Source organism: Panthera tigris, chromosome B3, assembly GCF_018350195.1.
Source record: "Panthera tigris isolate Pti1 chromosome B3, P.tigris_Pti1_mat1.1, whole genome shotgun sequence".
Classification (NCBI taxonomy): domain Eukaryota; kingdom Metazoa; phylum Chordata; class Mammalia; order Carnivora; family Felidae; genus Panthera; species Panthera tigris.
Window position 1 is genome coordinate 27,030,437 of NC_056665.1, and position 20,261 is coordinate 27,050,697.

Sequence of the window (20,261 nt, forward strand, 5' to 3'; positions counted from 1 at the left end):
GACTCAGCATAGTTTAAAACAAAAATTTTCCCCCTGAGGCTCAAGGAGGTTTAACTGGATTCCCTCAAGCACCTCAAAATAACCACTGCTGTGAATTGCATGTGCTAACATGCTTTCAGTGGCTGCCACTGAATTAACAAGTGACTCCCTGTGGAGGGTATGACTAGTTGGTCACATCCAAGTTGAGTCAGAGCTCACATGGACTGTAAAAGACAAGCAAACTTTAAAAAAAAAAAAAAACTAAACAAACCACACAATCAACATTCATGTCCAGAATTTGAAGCTTGAATTCTTTAACAATGTCCCAGGAAAGTAATTTTCAGATGGAGAAAATTTACGTTGGATATAATAACACCATATCTTTTGAAAGTAATAAAAACATGTGAACTATTGCCTATTACATATGACTTTGTTGTTGGCTACATTAGCAAAGCAGCTGAGGAATTCAAAGGCATAAGATGATTTCAAACTGGTGAAACATTAGGGGTTTATATAATATCCAAATCTTGGAGACTGTTATGAAATGACCCACATTTTGAGATTCCCACTGCACATATTCAATTGGTATTCAGAAAAAGTCCGTTAAGGAAGCAATCTTATTGTGTAAATAACAAATAACTTTCTGTTTCACTGTTCTCCACTCTGTCTCACTTACTGACCTGTTGGACCCTCTATTCAGGTCAGAGACTAGTCCTTGTTAGTTCTCTAACACAGAACTTACTACAGCACCTCAAATTACAGGATATTCTGCATTTCACAATTTACTGTCTTTAATTCTGTTAGCACATTCACTTAGGATTAAGCCTCTTAAAATAGAACTCTGTGAGGGGTGCTATGAACAGAGTGCTGTAGAATACTATTTTTTCAGTGTTATTTGTTTCTTGGCCTTGAACATCCACTTACTTTCTAGCAATCATATTCCTATTTTCCTCTAAGAAAAGAAATGCTCCCTCACTCTCAGCCCATGTATACCCAACATGGAAATAAAACTGGCTCAAGGTAGTCATGTGACCCATCAGAATGAGCAATGCAAAGTCAAGGATTCAGGAAAAGTGGTGACTTGCTCCTTCCTGCTAAAAGCAAAGAGGGAATTATGCACTATACATCTATCAGAATTGCAAACATGCAAAAGTGACAACACCAAATGCTGATGAGAAGGAACAAGCTCATTCATACATTACTGCTGGAAGTGTGAACTGGTACAGGCTCTCTGGAAAACAGAGTAAGTACATATTTACTTTAACAAGTAAAACCATGTAGGTTTGCCAGTTGGTGCATTTCAGCAAATACTAAAGTTAATTCAGAACCTGTGTCATAAAAACACAAAAAACCCTTGTATACTTTTGTTGTATAAGTTCTTTCAGTAAACTTTGAAGTTCCAGTCAGGTCAAATTGTGGACTTTTCCTTGAATTTCTTTGTTTTGTTGTTGTTGTTGTTGTTGTTGTTTGTTGTTGTTCTTGTTGCTGTTGTTGTTGTTGCTGCTCCTATTTCTTCCAGAGACCCTCAACTCAATATTGTCAGGGTTAGAGGCCTCATTCATGGCAAAGATTATCTTAAGGGTTTAAGGATGCTGAGCTTACATTGGTCTTGAATTATCTCCTTTACTGTGCCCTTGGCTGTCCTGAGTGTTTTGTCTACAACCCTGAGGATCAGGATCTTTATTGTGACAGAGGCATGGGCAGTGGAGTGGCGTAGTGACAAAGCACTAGACCCACAGTCCAAAGGTGGCTGCATTGAAACCACCTTCTGCAGCCTCACCTTTTCATCCTGTGTGGATTTCCTCCTCTATTTCTTCCCAAACTCCCCAAGTATTTTGTATTTCTAGTTGCATAACATGAGAGCTTTTGGTTTCTGTCTCTTTCAATCACCAATAGTGAAAGATTACCTGGATGGTTACAGGAAAATTTGGGATCTTGGTGGCCCACCTCTTTTTCCAGGAAATTTCAGTCAATTTCACCAGGGTCAGGGTCCACATACAGTAGTCATTTCATCTATGACATGGGCAGGAGTAGTCCAGCACTGTAATCATTGGGCTGTAATCATTGCTTAGAAATACTAAGCAAATTGCAGGCACATTGGCTAGGGATTTTACATTGGGAGAAGAGTTGGGTACCAAATGCTTTTCTTCCCGCCCCTTTTTTATCATCAGTCTCTGGGCCATGCATTGCCTTGGATATGTACCTGGACATGCCTGGGGGTCAGGAGAGCCTATAACAGTAGCATTAAGGGAGCAAGAGCATAGGAAAATAGCTCAATTTTTGCCTGAAAAATAACTATTGCGCCACTGTGGTGTCATGTTTAATTCCCCTAGGGTTGTCATCTCTTTCTTCCAGCAAATTTCAAAAAAAGCCATCTTTTGGCCTGTCCTAGGATGCATAATCACAAACTGCATCTGTATGGCTGCCTCAAGCAGTCATGGTCACCAGGATAGATTAGTTAACCATAGTGACCTTGGTAATTGGGGCTCAAGTGCTGAATAGTTAGGGTGCTAGGTTGATGCTATCTTCACAAGTGGGGGATTCAGAGACCACGCCATAAAGGCCAAACTTGAAGAAAAGTCATTCTATGGTAGAATTAACAGTTTTTGTCTTGCATTTTGGGGTGGGAAGAAATGACAACACGTAACAGAGAGATAACATAGTGCCACGCAAGCCAAACTGCAAGCCCAATAGCAGTTGGTAGATCCATCCCAGGTGGCCATTGCTGTATCACAAAACCAGTTACATAGCCAAGGATAACTTACTCAAAGTTCATTGAGTGCCCTTAGTGGTAGTTTGGCCATTCCCCACTGGCATTCCCCATTGGCATATGGGGATGACCAAACACATGACACCCAATACTGGATAGATGAGATTATCAGCAGTTTTTAAGCCACATATGCCACAACCTGGAGAGGAGAACACACAATACAATGCGGGTATACACAGGAGCTGCGCTAAGGAACAGAGTGAACAACCAACGCCTGTGGGAGGTTGGCTTTGCAGTAGAAAGAGGGCGAGGTGACCTTAGTTCCCACTGGAGGATGAGACTTGTTTTTGTTGTTGTTGTTGTTGTTTGTTTGTTTTTTATAATTCCACAGGCTAGCATGGAACAGAAGCCCAATAGTCAAGGATAAACAGACCTGTACCTAGTCCATTTGATACAAAGAGTTGTTTGACTAGGCAACCTTATTCATGGGAGCAGAGTGGGTAGAACTTGTTGTTAGGATATTCAAGGCCTTCCCAATTTTACCAGATGTCAAGGCAACATATACAGCTAATTTTAGGCCTTACACCACACTTGTGGCTTCCAGGTATAATTATAAATTTAGCTGCACACATAAAGGAGTGCATTTTAAATAGCTTTTACCAAATTCTATTTGAAGAACTATAGAATTGGGAGGAAAGCCAATATCTTTCAAACTGTTGCTACAATGCATATAACTAATATCCTTGCACAATGTCCGTAATTCATCAGTATTTTGTACAACAGGGAGATCATTAGCCTCTAATTCACCTTAAGGCTAAAACACTACTTCATTGCCCTCACTTGGACAAGGGCAGGGCCAAAACAATCAGGCATATCTGACTGGTGTGGGCCTTAGCAAAATAATGTTCTCATTAAGCACTGAATTTTTAATAGTCAAAAACAAGCTTCTTACCTTTAGAACCAGCACCAGGCATTTTGTGCATGCTTCATGCCCGTTTCTCCATTCTAAAGATGGGTAGACCTACTCAGTAATACATAGCTTTCTCCTCTCCACTCCAGAGAGCACCAAGCCTTCACCCTGTAATGTTCTTAGCCTTTATTCACACCCTTTTCATTTTACCGTGCAAAGGCAGAGCATTAATTAGTCAAGTACAAGAGAATCCTGCTATTGCTTTTAATGTCAATTTCCTTTCAAGCAGAAAGGTGGGCCATTGTGGAATGACAATTGAAGATGATAGGAATGAAAATCTAATTCCCAGAAGCCAACACTCTGCCTTCAGCAAATGATCAAAAGAAGGAAATTCAATATTTCTTTCCCATTGGCAGCGAAGAAAGAGTGTACAAAGAGAACTTGGAAAGGATAATGTCATACAGGTGGAGTAGCTATGAGACTTCCCATGAGAAACGAGAGAAAGCTAGTGGGATAAAAATTGGAAAAACCAGTTTGGCTGAGGCATGTGCCCCAGTGGGTCACAAGGAGCCTCCTGGAGGCTCCTGGTTTTAAGAAGGAAAAGGAAAGTATCAGGGCCAATGCTTATGAGCATCCTCAGAGGAAAGATTTAACTTGAGTGGGATGCTTTTCTTTTGGCTTATGTTTGCAAAACTCTTTTACAGTGTGTAAGGTAATATACACATACATTTCTACACTAAAAGAAGCAAAACACCAGCTTGGATGTATGTTATATAATCTTCCCACCTCCAGTAAAATAGTTCTTAATTTGCACATTTCCATTCTGTCACTTTTATCATTTATGGCCTTTGTACCACAAAGGCTGCCTAGGGCACCATCTGATTAGGTATCTGGACCAGGACCTAGCTATCTGGACCAGGACAAGATGCTACTAGCTGTTTGCCCACCTCAAGCAGCCTCCTGAAAATTCCCTTTTTTAGGACTCCCTTTTTTTCTGTCACAAGGATTAATCAAGCACTTACTACATTCCCAAGGGCTACTGTCACAAGTAGGAGCTCAATTCCTGCTCACAGGCCAATTACAAGGTTGTGCATGTGCTTAAGGGGAACCACATGCAGTGACTGGGCTATCCAAGGGGTAGCTGGATGTGTCTCCAAGGAGTCTTGAGATGTCCTGACCTCATCCAAAGTGACCTCAGCAGAGACTCCAATGCACTTCCAGATAGGAATTAAAAAAAAAAAAAAAAGTCCTCCTTGATGGGAAACCCGCCATGTGACTTCTTCACAGGAACATGCACATAAGGACTTATGATAATCTAAGAGGTTTGATCTGCAATGGAGCATGCTAGGCACTGGAGCTACTATGGTGATTGGTTCAGTCCTCTTCCTGCCCTCAGATTACCCACCATTTTTAAAGGAAATTGACTAAATAAAATAATCACAAAAATACAGATCTAATAGCAACTGTGAGAATTCACATTGAAAGATATATGAGACGCTAGAATCTTAAATTCTAGGGGTTGACCTTGTCTTGGAGGTCGGCAAGGTGTCACTAAAGCAAGCTGAGACCCCCAGAATGAGAGGTCAGGTAGGGGAGGCATGAGCTTGAGCAAATGCAAAGGCCTTGTGGTGGGAGGGGTATGGCAAAACAAAACAAGGTTTTAAACAACTCTGATTCTGCAGCACAGAAGATTCTGTTCTCGACCATGAGTAAAAAGGGTTAGACAGGGTGGACTGTACAGTCTCCTGTGATACATCTTCATAGGTGGAACACCAGGAGGACAAGGAAAAGTCATAACAAGAAGAAATGGGTCAGTCACCTGGGTGGCTCAGTTGGTTGAGCAGCCGGCTTCAGCTCAGGTCATGATCTCAGGGCTCAGGAGTTTCAGCCCCTCTTCAAGCTCTGTGCTTGCTGACAACTCAGAACCTGGAGCCTACTTCAGATTCTGTCTCTCTCTCTTTCTCTCTCTGCCCCTCCCCTACTCACATACTCTCCCTCCCTCCTCAAATATAAATAAACATAAAAATTTAAAAAAGAAGAAGAAATGAGCAAAGGGGGTATATGAGATTCAAAATACCTGACAGCTGTGTGATTAGCAGATTAAAAATCTGGGTGAGAGTATACCAAGGGGGGCCAGCCAAAAATGTATTGGAGGAGTGCATTCAGGAATTCCATCTCTACGTATCTACCATGAGGAAATCCTGCCAAGCAGTGGAGATGGTGCAGACCAGGTGTGAGGGGGAGTTGCTTGGTTACTGGCTGTACTGAGCAGAGCACAGAGAACAGGGAGGAAGAAGGGGAAGAAGGAGAGGGTAGGGGGGTAAGGAGAGGAAATAGTGGAAGGGAAGGGGAAAAGAGGGGTCTTGAATTGGAGGGGTATATTGAATTTCCTTTTGATCATTTGCTGAAGGCAGCGTGTTGGCTTCTGGGAGTTAGGGGTGTTTGTTGATGATGGGGTGTTTGTACCCATCATCTTCAATTGTCATTCCACAATGGCCCACTTTTCTGCTTTAAGGGAAATTGACACTAAAAGCAGTGTCTTTGTACTTGACCCTCTTGTACTTTACCAATAATGCTCCGCCTTTGCACAGCAAAATGAAAAGGATGTGAATAAAAGCTAAAGGGGGTTTGGTTATCTCCAGAGTAGAGAGGAGAGGAGAAAGCTATGTATGACTGAGTAGGTCAACCAGGCTTTAGAATGGAGAAACATATATGAAGCATGCACAAAATGCCTGGTGCTCATTCTAAGGAGAAGCAGCTTGTCTTTGACTATTAAAACTTCAGTGCTTGATGAGAACATCAAGGAGGGGAAGAAGACAGGGAAAGAGAATGGTGAGGTGAGGAGTTGTGTGTGGGGAAGACTACAGTCTCTGTGCTAGAAGTTTGCATTTCTACACACAGAGTTAAAGGGTGAACATAGTACTCTCTGGAGGGAGGCTGAAAATGAAGAGGAGCAGAGAGGAATTACCTGGAAGACCACACCACTTCAAGGAAAGAGATAGGAAGTGCCAACAAGAAACTGAGGAAAGTCTGAGAGAATATAGTGTTATGGAAGTTGAGGAAAGAAAATATTTCATAAAGAAAGAAGACAGCAGCCAACCATGCAGAGTGGCTGTGATTGGCCAAATAAGACAAAGCTTTAAAAACGTCTTTAGTGCATATCACTTCACAGCAGCATGAGTCACAACAGACAAAGGGAAGGAATAACCTAAGTAACCTTCAAAGGATGACTAGTAACACTCTGATGTGTGTATACACACACACACACACACACACACACACACACGCACAATGAAATATTATTTAGCTTTGGAAGGAAAGGAAATTCTGACATGTGCTACAACTTGGATGATCCTTGAGGACATTATGCTAAGTGAAATAAGCCATCACAAAAAGACAAATACCATATGATTCCACTTATATGAGGTTCCTAGGGCAGTCAAATTCAGAGACAGAAAGTAGAGTGGAGTTTGTCAATGGCTAGAGGAAGGGGAAATGGAGAGTTAGTGTTTAATGGGATAAAGTTTCAATTAGGAAGATGAAAAAGTTCTGGAGATGGATGGTGGTAATGGTTTCACAACATTGTAAATGTACTTAATGCCACTGAACTGTACATTTTAAAGTAGTTAAAATGACCAATTTCATGTTTTTTAAAACCACAATAGAAAACTAAAAGTGAAATATCCTTTGGACTTACAAATAAGGAGGACATTGGTGACCATAGCAACAGCTAATTTGACAAGGGGATATTTCAAAACCTGCCTGAAAGAGACCACTTGGGAAATATTGTCAGTGAGTATGGCAATTCTATGGAGACTTTCTCTGTAAGGAGAAGGACAGTTGGCCAGGGTTGATGCCAAGTATGAGTGGGGGGTTGTTTCATAGAAGCTTGAATATACAGGTAGTATCCAGGACAGGGAGTGTGGGTAGTGCAAGACCCCTGAGAAGGCTGGTAGTCAGGACAAAAGTGAGCAATGAGCCAGCAGGACAGGTGTAGATGGGCAAATTGAGGGCTGTTTGTAGAATAAAGAGGAGGAAGTTCTGATCCCATGACCCTTATTTCAAAGTGTATCACTCATCAGCAGCTGCACAAAAACACTTTTCCCTTTGCAGAATTCCCATTTTACATGCATGTTCTTCAGGAAGAGGCCATACACCATGGCAGAAAAATGGTCCAAGATGAGAGCTTTAGCGTAAAAGAAAGAGGATGGGTGGTGTGTTGGATTCCACATAGTGCTCAGGTTCCCATTCTTTCCCCCTCACCTCTTATGCATGGGAAGATGAGTACTTTTGGAGGAGGCTGGAGAATGGTACTTCACCCATGCAGTGCTGATTTGGGTAGTTGCTGACCCGGAGGAAGTTGGCCAGAGCATGGGTGCTACCATATTGGATTCTCTCTTCCATGCAGAGATGTAGGTATCGGGAGGACCCAACTCCAGTACAAGGCCCTCTTCACTTCCTACTGAAGGAGTCATGTGGCTGGCCCATCATTTCCCAAGCAGCCCAGGCATCTCCTTCTCTTGGATGATGTCTCGTGGGTGGCTGGTGGAGGTCACTTGTGTACCCTCCATCGCTATAGAATTCTTTTCTGGGGCTTTCTTTACACCAGAGGATTTAGAACTGAAACTTCCATCTGGGCTTAGGTTTGAACTTTCCAGGTACAGAGCTGACACATTCTACCCACCTATGCTCAGGCCTGGGCCTTGCATCTGCCCATTCTCTCTGCCTTTGTCCTCACTAGGTACCTCCTGAGAAGGGGTGGAAGAAAGAAGAATTCTGTCATTATTTGACCCTGACCAAATGCCTTAAAAGCCTGACATTTTATTGTTTCTTACAGAGATAATAAAAGGGATTTATCCAAATTCCTTCAAAGAAGAATGTATGAACAAGCTACCATGGGTTTAGTTGTTAAAAATTGCCTAACACATTTTTCATCCTTTGGTAAGTACAAAGACAGATAAACCCCCCAAAACATATCACAGAATTGCCAGGGTTTTAGACATGGGCTGTTTCAAACCTAGGTCTTCATTCAGTTTGTGGTTGACCATGGCAGAGGTAGTACTGGGCTGAGATCTCTGACTCCTCATCCTATGTTGGTAAGAATAACACCACCTGTGCTGTCTTGTCCCCAGTGCTAATGCATCATTTGGTAAATGAGCCATCCCCACCCTCTTTCGTGTTGCAAGGCAAAGGGTGAGAATATCCAAAGGAGTTGGTAAGAAGGTAAAAGTCAGATTATTTCTAAAACTAACCAAGTATGTTAACAGCACTGAGTCCACATCACCCTATGCCAACCATGTACAAAGCCATCTCGGGCCACCTGGATGGCTCAGTCAGTTAAGCATCCAACTCTTGGTTTCAGCTCAGGTTATGATCTCGTTGTTGAGTTAGAGACCCGTGTCAGGCTCTTTGCTAAGTCTGCTTGGGATTCTCTCTCCCTTGTTCTCTGACTCTCCCTTTCTTGCACATGTACACACCCTCTCTCTCTCTCAGAAACAAATAAACAGTTTTTAAAGTCATCTCCATGCAGACAAATATCTCCAAATTTGCTGGGTTCAAGGAACCTGTGAGTGCATATAATGCTGAAGGTTTCTTGGGTCATCTCAACCGCCCTCATTCTTCATACTCAAAGAATGAACCACTTGTTTGGCACTTGGTGCATATACTGATCTCTATTATTGGTCAGTTGTCCACCTATATGTCATGTCCATCCTGGAAATTGAAACCTGAGTGGCTAAAGTGAGTGGGTAAGATGGGTTTCTAAAGCCAAATTTTCTAAGTTAAAACTCTAGTTCCATCATTACTAGTTGAGTGACTTTGGAAAACTCATGTCAATTCTCTTGTCCCAGCTCTCTTATTGGTCGCTTGAGAATATAATGATATCCACCATGCAGGTCTCTTGGGATGGATAAATGCTAAAACACTTAACATAGGACCAGGCAAACTCGATAAATGTCAGCTGTTTCTCACATGATTGTGATGTTGTGTATTGTCCATGTTGCCTGGAACAATGGGTGTTTACTAGCTGTTCATGACATTGGTTATGCCATTCTCTGACTTAGGTGGAAAAGAGATATTTATTCATCTTTCTCAAATGACTGTGCTCCCTGAGCCATGGAATGAATCTGCTACATTCAGTGTAACTGGAGTGAAAATGACTGGCAAGCTCCCCAAAGCCATAAGGACCCACATTCTGTGGGTCTGCCCTGTGCCTGCTCTGAGCCCTGTGCCTGTGGGACTGTGCCTGCCCTGAGCCTGGCACAGCAGTATGTGCCCAGCTGGGGTCTCCTGAAATAGGTAGAAGATTCATCAATACTAAGGATGTGCATAGCTTTGTGTTTTAAGAAGCCCTAAGTCTACAGAGTACCTGGGTGACTCAGTCGGTTAAGCATGGGACTCTTCACATCAGCTCAGGCCCTGATCTCAGTGTTGTGAGTTTAAGTCTCATGTTGGTCTCTGTACTGGGTGTGAAGCTTACTTTAAAAAAAATGAAGCTAAGTCTTTATTGAAAGAACTGAACTATAGGCTTTCTAATGTAAACCTGCACATTTAGGGAAAGTGTTTTCTGTTTTCATAAGACTCATCATACTCATTGATTGTCCACAGGTTCATCAGGCATAATGATGAACCTGGGGACAATCAAGTCCTCAGATTTACTGAATGGTATAAAAATGTTATTTCTCCCTCAACTTATTCTATAAATTTAATGTAATACTAACAAAAATTCTGATTGGATTTTTTGAGAAACTGAAAACACACTAAAATTATTTAGAAGAATAAATAAACATTAAAAAGCTGAGTAAACTTGGAAAATACAGTCACAAAGAGTGTATGTAAAATATTATGATGTTAATTTTTTAATATAAAATTACCATTTCTGTTTTGAATTCCAGGTATCTCTGCCTTTTAAAAAATGTTTTATATTAGGTTCAGAAAGAAATATTTTGCATAATAGTAGCACATATTAATGCCAGGAAGTATTTCAAATCCTCCTAAGAAGCAGGTTTCTCTGGTTCAGAAAAGGAGTTTTTAGCTTTGAGCCCAGGCAACAAGTGGAATAAAAAGAAAATATTATAATTTTAAATGTGAACTGACAGGCAGCAACTCCTCCCCCCCCCCACCGCTGCTTTGTGTTCAACTTTGAAAAACCACAATTAACCCTCATAGCATGTTTCATTACACCTGTTTATAATGACACAGAAGTAGGAGGTTTAGGTAAGGATTTCACAAGAGGGCTGGAAACTATTTTTCAGAGCCAGAGCTCTGAAATTAGAGTCTGGACAAAAGTTTTGTGATCTATGACCATACGTCTCTCCTCCAAGAATCAGAATGGAAACAACAAAAAGACCCCACAGTTTTTTCCCTTTGCACAACAATTTTTGAATGCATGTACAGAATGGATGCTACTAATGTGTGCATATAAATGAACGGTGATCATTCTTCTTGTTGTTCATCTGCCCTTCATCCTACCCACCACATGCCAACTGGAATCAGCAAAGGTGACAGCAGAGAGATCCAAAAAGAGTACAAGGACTTATCCAGGATCAACTCAACCCCTTCTAAGGGATACAAATAATGTCAAATTTCATTCCCATTCTAGAGAGGATGTTATAAATAAAATGGTCATTTGCAACACCTGGCAGACACTATATTCCATACCTTATTGACACAGATATGGAAAGGTCCTAAGAGCATCATGGTCATGGTACCAAATCTGACTGAGCATCAGTATCCCAGAGATACTTTTTAAAAATACTGATTTCCAAGACCCATCCTAGAGGTACTGAATCAGAGTATGTGGGACGGGACTCCATAGTCTCATAGCATAATAAAAAGATGTCTAGCTTTCAACAAAAAATCAGTCATCATACCAACAACCAGGAAAATCTCACATTTAGTGACAAAAATAGTCCATAGATGCCAACACTGAAATGACAGATATATTAGAATTATCTGACAAATAAAAAAGACAGAAACATAAAAATTTTTAATGACCAATTATAAATATGCTTAAAACAAATGAAAAAAATTGAAAGTGTAAGCAAGAAATAAAAGTTATGAAGAGGAACTAAATGGAAATTTTAGAACTGAAAAACACAATAACCAAAATAAGAAGCTTGATGAATGACTTCAAGAGCAGAATGGAGGAGACAGAGAAAAGAATCAATGGATTTGAAGATAAAACAATAGAACTGCCCAATGTGAACATAACATGAATAGAAGAAAAATTAACAGAGCCTCAGGGAATTTTGGGAGGGCGTTTTGAAAGGGACATAATAAAAGATGTAACACTTATGTCATTGGAATCCTTCCCTACTGCCTGCCAGGGTGGAAATTGTGGCTCCCACATGATCGTCGCTTGTGCTGTATGTGTGGGATGGAGGGGATCATTTCCAGCTGCCAGAGGAGGAATGCCCGGTCTTCTCACATAGGGTGCCCTAACACAGCCCCTGAAGGTGAAAATGCAAGGTAGCCATAAGGCCTTTGCTGACAGTGTTGGGGTAGGGCCATAGTTGATCTGTGGTGTTTGGCAGAGTCTAATATTTATTGTCTAAATATTTTCGGTCTTACTAGGTTGCCCTTTCCATGGTCCTTGAGTCCGGAGACTTTTTTAGTCTGTGCTTATTGGTAATTTTGTGTTTCTGGCTTCTCCAGGACACAGTCTGGGATATATGAGGTAAAAGGAAAATCGAGAGAACTCACCACCATGTTCCTTAAGTTCTGAGATCTCTGGCAGGTCTGTTTTCTTCTCTTTATATTTCAGAGTCTTTTTAGCATTTGTTGTACTTAGCAGTAGGAATAGAGAAAAGAATATGTACTCCATTTTCTTGGAGGTGTAATTTAAAATACTTTTCAAAATTCAGATTCCCTATTATGAACATTAAAAATTATATGCTTCTGTAAGGTTTCTGATAGAGTTTCTACTAGGTCATTTTCTCTCCTTCTTTCTATTCCCATTGACAGTCTGCTCACTTTATGGTTTCACTTTATGTCAGAAAAACAATAGGTCATTTTACTTAATTCTGAACATAAATATATTTTATTTCAATGATGAAAGCAATTTTTCAACTATGCACACATTCCTCAAAATACTCTTCTTGGGGGAAGCTGGAAGACCTACCTCTTTTCTTTTTCTTTCTTTTTTTTTTTTTTGAAATTATTTTTTTTCAATATATGAAATTTATTGTCAAATTGGTTTCCATAGAACACCCAGAGCTCATCCCAAAAGGTGCTCTCCTCAATACCCATCACCCACCCTCCCCTCCCTCCCACCCCCCATCAACCCTCAGTTTGTTCTCAGTTTTTAACAGTCTCTTATGCTTTGGCTCTCTCCCACTCTAACCTCTTTTTTTTTTCCCTTCCCCTCCCCCATGGGTTTCTGTTAAGTTTCTCAGGATCCACATAAGAGTGAAACCATATGGTATCTGTCTTTCTCTGTATGGCTTATTTCACTTAGCATCACACTCTCCAGTTCCATCCACGTTGCTACAAAGGGCCATATTTCATTCTTTCTCATTGCCATGTAGTACTCCATTGTGTATATAAACCACATATTCTTTATACATTCATCAGTTGATGGACATTTAGGCTCTTTCTATCATTTGGCTATTGTTGAGAGTGCTGCTATAAACATTGGGGTACAAGTGCCCCTATGCATCAGTACCCCTGTATCCCTTGGGTAAATTCCTAGCAGTGCTATTGCTGGCTCATAGGGGAGATCTATTTTTAATTTTTTGAGGAAGCTCCACACTGTTTTCCAGAGCGGCTGCACCAGTTTGCATTCCCACCAACAGTGCAAGAGGGTTCCCGTTTCTCCACATCCTCGCCAGCATCTATAGTCTCCTGATTTCTTCATTTTGGCCACTCTGACTGGCGTGAGGTGATATCTGAGTGTGGTTTTGATTTGTATTTCCCTGATGAGGAGCGACGTTGAGCATCTTTTCCTGTGCCTGTTGGCCATCCGGATGTCTTCTTTAGAGAAGTGTCTATTCATGTTTTCTGCCCATTTCTTCACTGGGTTATTTGTTTTTCGGGTGTGGAGTTTGGTGAGCTCTTTATAGATTTTGGATACTAGCCCTTTGTCTGATATGTCATTTGCAAATATTTTTTCCCATTCCGTTGGATGCCTTTTAGTTTTGTTGGTTGTTTCCTTTGTTGTGCAGAAGCTTTTTATCTTCATAAGGTCCCAGTAGTTCATTTTTGCTTTTAATTCCCTTGCTTTTGGGGATGCGTCAAATAAGAAATTGCTATGACTGAGGTGAGAGAGGTCTTTTCCTGCTTTCTCCTCTAGGGTTTTGATGGTTTCCTGTCTCACATTCAGGTCGTTTATCCATTTTGAGTTTGTTTTTGTGAATGGTGTAAGAAAGTGGTCTAGTTTCATCCTTCTGCATGTTGCTGTCCAGTTCTCCCAGCACCATTTGTTAAAGAGACTGTCTTTTTTCCATTGGATGTTCTTTCCTGCTCGCACTCTTTCCGCAGGGCCTTTGTGGTATGACAGTGATCAATAGCAATTTCATTTGAGAGATGCCTCCTGTCACTTTGACACCAGGAACCTCTTACATATCCTATGTGGGATGCCACCTGGGAGTCAAGGGGGATTTTTGGTAATGGACCTTCTCTAGCATGGGATCTTCTTTTTCAGTCCCCAAGGATTCTCCCTTGGGATGCCTTTTAACCCACTGGAAACTATTCAGATTGCAAAATTTAAGAAATGACTGATGTTCTGTAACATTGCATGGCTTCAATACTCCTTAGGAGATGAGGGAAAATGGCCTATTAGTAAGACATTAACTTCAACAGGATCTGTCAGTTAGATCTGTTCTTCAGGAAACAGAGCAAATAGAGATATCCTATGTCCCATCCTGCCTGACCCTAAATCAGCACCCCAACTTAAGGCCTCTTGCAGAATGTGTTTGGCTAGTAAACTCCCTCCTGATATATTGGATAATAATTGTCTAAACAGGCCTCCTCTGAATAAACCAGGTTGCTGGAGGAAGCACAGGCCATCCCTAATGAAGGGGATACTGACTCTCTCACTATTCCTTCAAATAGACTCAGGTTACTCTAGTGGTATTGGAGGGAAGGGCTTCTCCCTCATTCATTTCCTGAGCTAATGGCTATGATATTTGGAGCCAGTTGCCTTCTTTGGTAAGTCTACCTCAAGATGGGTGCTTTAAGGAATATTCCCAAGCAGCTGCTGAAACTCCTTTTGTTGCAGAGAAGTTCCCTATGTTCTCTCCAGCCTGACATGGACAGCCTATTTCCACTTTAGTGAAAAGAAAACGTGTCTGTTCATCTGTCCAAGGGGACGAGGTTTAGGACCAAGTGACCTCTTTCTCTACCTTCTTGACTTTTATCCACCTCCAGCTTTCCTGAGGGCACCTTGCTTCTTCTGCCTTCCCCTCTCCGTCCTCTTTCTGCACCACCTTGGTTGTGGCCTGCATAGCTGGTTCCTATACCATCCTTGGTGCCTCCAGCACCATTGGCTCCTCCTTCTACCCTTGCTGTCCAGCAGCAAAGAGCACCACTTTGGACTTACAAAATTCAGATTTTGCCACCAGTATCCCAAGTAAAAATTGACAATGGGGAACAAATTGATTAACTTTTAAGTGTAAACGTATAGAGCATATTTAGTGGTTAAACTAACTTAAGTTTGTTGGTTTAATTAAGATAGACATGTGTTTAGAGTTTTCAGGATTAAATATGAAGCTTTCATTCTACCTAGGTTTGTTGAGGGTCAAATGAGCTCTGTTATCTCTCAGAAAAAAAAAAGATGATTTAAAATTATGGTTAATTTTGTTTCAAAGTTTTCATGGGTAATTGTTAAGATAGCTTTCAAAGTCTTTGGCAGCCTGGAACTTTAAAGTTTTGCCTTGATAATAAACTGGATTGAATTCATCTGGCCTTTTCCAACTAGGATGGAGGGCTGATGCCTTTGACTTTTTATTGCAGAAAACTAAGGATATTTAAATCTGTTGAAAAACATGCTTGTGCCTTATTAAAAGATTGTACTATGAAAAAATATGTTTTTAAAACATATTGTGAAGTGTATTTATAAATTTCAGATCTAAAGAATTCTGGTCTAACAGTTCATAATTGGTTACTACTTTGTTTTCATTGGAGACTAAGGTTTCTAAGCATTAAAACTCTTCTGCTAAATGTAATTAAGACTGATGGAAAGGGCGTCTGGGTGGCTCAGTCAGTTAAGCGTCTGGCTTCCTCTCAGGTCATGATCTCGCAGTTGGTGAGTTCGAGCCCTGTGTAAGGCTCTGTGTTAACAGGTCAGAGCCTGGAGCCTACTTCAGATTCTGTGGCTCCTGCTCTCTGTGCCCCTCGCACGCTCATGTTCTGTCTCTCTCTGTCTGTCAGTAATAAATAAATGTTAAAAATTTTTTAAAGCTGATAGAAATAAGGGAAGCAACTCTGAATTTAAAAGTTGTTGTAAGGGTGCATGAGTGGATCAGTCGGTTAAGCGTTTGACTTGGGAATCAGGTCATGATCACGTGGTTTGTGGCTTCAGCCCCACATCAGGCTCTGTGCTGACAGCTCAGAGCCTAGAGCCTGCTTTGGATTCTGTCTCTCTCTCTCTCTACACTGCCTCATTCATGTTCTGTCTCTCTCTCTCTCTCTCTGTCTCAAAAATAAATAAATATTTAAAAAAAAACTTTTTTAATTAAAAATGTTGTAGAAGGTTTATTAAGGAAAATCTTTGGAAAGGAATTTTTTATGTGGTCAGTACTAAAGTTGAAATGAATGGATTTTAAAAGTATACTAGCGTAAGATTGAAATTATGCTTTCCTTTCTATTAAAAAATGTTTTCTTGGATTGTCGGTCTGTTCTTTATAAAAAAAAATGTAAACAATTTTTTTTTTCTGTTTGGTGTGCCAAAAGAAACAGCTTCTGTGTTTTGCTTTTATCAGGTCTTTGATTACTTAGTTAAAACTTCTCAATATTAAAGATCTAAGTTTTGCTAACAATCATATAACCCTATATATTTGCATTTGGAATTTCTTTTTTTTTTAATTTTTTAATGTTTATTTTTGAGAGAAACAGAGACAGAATGTGAGTGGGTTGGGGCAGAGAGACAGGGAAGCACAGAATCTGAAGCAGGCTCCAGGCTCCAAGCTGTCAGCACAGAGTCCAACGTGGGGCTCAAACTCACAAGCTGTGAGATCATGACCTGAGCTGAAGTCAGACGCTCAACTGACTGAGCCACCCAGGCGCCCCTTGCATTTAGAATTTCTTACTGTCAACTTGGTTAAATAAATAAGTTTTAAGTTTTGTAATGACCTGTAATCCTATTCTGGCATGTGCTTTTAAAATTTTCTAAGCTTTAAAAAAAAATTTTTTTTTAATTTCCCTTGGATTCAAATTGTAAATAAAGTCTTTTTGACTAATTAGGCCTTTTAATTTGGCATGTTAAATTACTCTGGAGGCACTATGAAATAAATAATAAATGTTGGCTTATGTTTGGGTAAGTGCTATAATTATTCTAGAGTTTATATGCAATCCCTAAATTTTTAATATGTTTTATATAAGGATATCACTTAACATTCTGATTATTGAAGTGTTATGTGTCACAGAAATAATGAATTGCTTTGTTAAATGTAGTATAGTCTTTTGTCATTTGCAAAATGAGTTTCATCTTCAAGGAGATTCATAAAAATGACTTTTTTTTTAACAATTACAGCTTTTTGATATCTTTAAATTCATAAAACTGAAATTGGTAAGAATTTCCAGAACTAACTAAAAAGCTTCATTCAGATGGAACAAGAATTAGTATCATGGGACTAACATGAGACATTTCTGTTTGTCCCAACTGGGTAAAGGTCAGGGATGCTATTAAACATCTCACAACACACATGACAGCCCCCACCACAAAGAAATACCAGATCCAAAATAGTGGCAGTGTTAAGACTGAAAAACTCAGATATACATAAATCTTTAAGAACCTGCTTATAAGGATTGTTCCATAATACATGCTACACATAGCTTAACAATGTTTCACGACTTGATTTTTTTTTCAGAACATTGTTTTCAACAGCCTCCTAAGAAGAGAAGAAAGCATAGTCCAACAAGTTTGGGAAACCCTCCAAATTATGCCCCCCCTCTTGGAGATTTGCAATGCTAATGAGCATTTACAAGCATGTACAAGTTGTCTGAAACAGGAAATATTTGTATTTGGTTAATACACCATTTTCCTAAGTAATGTGTCCATTGAACTCCTTTTGTTCTGTGAAACACAAATTAGCGTACAATGATCCAACCTGAGATTTCTAGTTTTTATTTTTATTTATTTTTCTTAACTAGGGTTCACACACAGCATGGAGCCCAACGTGGGCCTTGAACTCACAACCCTGGGATCAAGACCTGAGCTGAGATCAAGAGTCAGATGTTTAACCAACTAAGCCACCCACGTGCCCTTCAACATAAGATTTCTAAAATGAATGGTTGTCATCATTATTTCGCTATCTTAAGAAAATTTTCCTTTTAACATTTTTAAGAACAAACATGTACTTCAAAAAATGATAAAATAATCAAATATAGAAAGTCTATTAACCTTAACTTCAAACTTATATTAAAATTCTATTGTAAAGAGGTATTGTAAAGGGGTATCTTAACATCTCTGATGATATCTTCTGTCTTTAAAAAATATATATTGAGACCACAGTACCATCCTAAATAAGATAATATTTGAGCATGTTCTTCTTGATTCTACCATATTCCACATGCCTCCTCATAAAACCAACTGTATTAAAATCTCTAAGTAAAGACCTATTTATGTATCTATTTAAAAGTGATTTTATAAGAATATGCTCTATTCCTTGAGAGAATATCTTCATGTCAACACATATGGTGTTGAAACAGTTTTACATTAATAGCATCTTATTATGTCTGCTGTTGTAAGACCTACCCTTTTAAGCTAAACAACATGTTACTAACATCTTTTTGGAGTCAACTAATTGTTGTAAGTCCTAACAATGTTTTTAATGTCTACATAGTATTCCAATGTAGGTACAACATGAAAGAAACCTCTTAATGCTGAATATTATTGTTTCACACTAGTCACTATTACAATGCCTCGGTTAACATCTTGCTTAATTATTTTTCATCAATTTTTTCCATAAGATATTTGCTGACTGACACAATATATTAAACTTTTATATTTTGAAACATATTTTACATAAATATTAGACAAATTCACAATCTATCAATAAGTATTAAAATTTCTTCACCCCATTGTCAATACTGGATTATGCCAATGATATTTAATCTTTGTCATTGTGGTGAATAAAAACTAATACCAATTTTATTTGGTGATGCCTGATTGTAAATAACCATGAATATTTTCTTTTTTTATTTTTCTTTTTATTCTTTTTATTGTTTTAATATGAAATTCATTGTCAAATTGGTTTCCTTACAACACCCAGTGCTCATCCCAACAAGTTCCCTACTCAGTACCCATCACCCACCCTCCCCTCCCTCCCACCCCACATCAACCCTCAGATTTTTCTCAGTTTATAAGAGTCACTTATGGTATGGCTCCCTCCCTCTCTAACTTTTTTTTTCCCTTCCACTCCCTTATGGTCTTCTGTTAAGTTTCTCAGGATCCACATAAGAGTGAAAACATATGGTATCTATCCTTCTCTGTATGACTTATTTCACTTAGCATAACACTCTTCTGTTCCATCCATGTTGCTACAAAAGGTCATATTTCATTCTTTCTCATTACCACGTAGTATTCCATTGTGTATGTACACCACAATTTCTTTATCCATTCATCAGTTGATGGACATTTAGGCTCTTTCCATAATTTGGCTAATGTTGAAAGTGCTGCTATAGACATTGGGGTACAAGTGCCCCTAAGCATCAGCACACCTGTACCCTTGGGTAAATTCCTAGCAGTGCTATTGCTGGGTCATAGGGAAGATCTATTTTTAATTTTTTGAGGAAGCTCCACACTGTTTTCCAGAGTGGCTGCACCAGTTTGCATTCCCACCAACAGTGTAAGAGGTTTCCCCGTTTCTCCACATCCTCTCCAGCATCTATAGTCTCCTGATTTATTTTCAGCCACTCTAACTGGCATGAGATGGTATCAGAGTATGGTTTTGATTTGTATTTCACTGATGAGGAACAACATTGAGCATCTTTTCATGTGCCTGTTGACCATCTGGATGTCTTCTTTTGAGAAGGGTCTATTCATATCTTCTGCCCATTTCTTCACTGGGTTATTTGTTTTTCGGGTGTGGAGTTTGGTGAGCTCTTTATAGATTTTGGATACTAGCCCTTTGTCCAATATGTCCTTTGCAAATATCTTTTCCTATTCCGTTGGTTGCCTTTTCGTTTTGTTGGTTGTTTCCTTTGCTGTGTAGAAGCTTTTTATCTTCATAAGGTCCCAGTAATTCACTTTTGCTTTTAATTCCCTTGCCTTTGGGGATGTGTCGAGTAAGAGATTGCTATGGCTGAGGTCAGAGAGGTCTTTTCCTGCTTTCTCCTCTAGGGTTTGGATGGTTTCCTGTCTCACATTCAGGTCCTTTATCCATTTTGAGTTTATTTTTGTGAATGGTGTGAGAAAGTGGTCTAGTTTCAACCTTCTGCATGTTGCTGTCCAGTTCTCCCAACACCATTTGTTAAGAGACTGTCTTTTTTCCATTGGATATT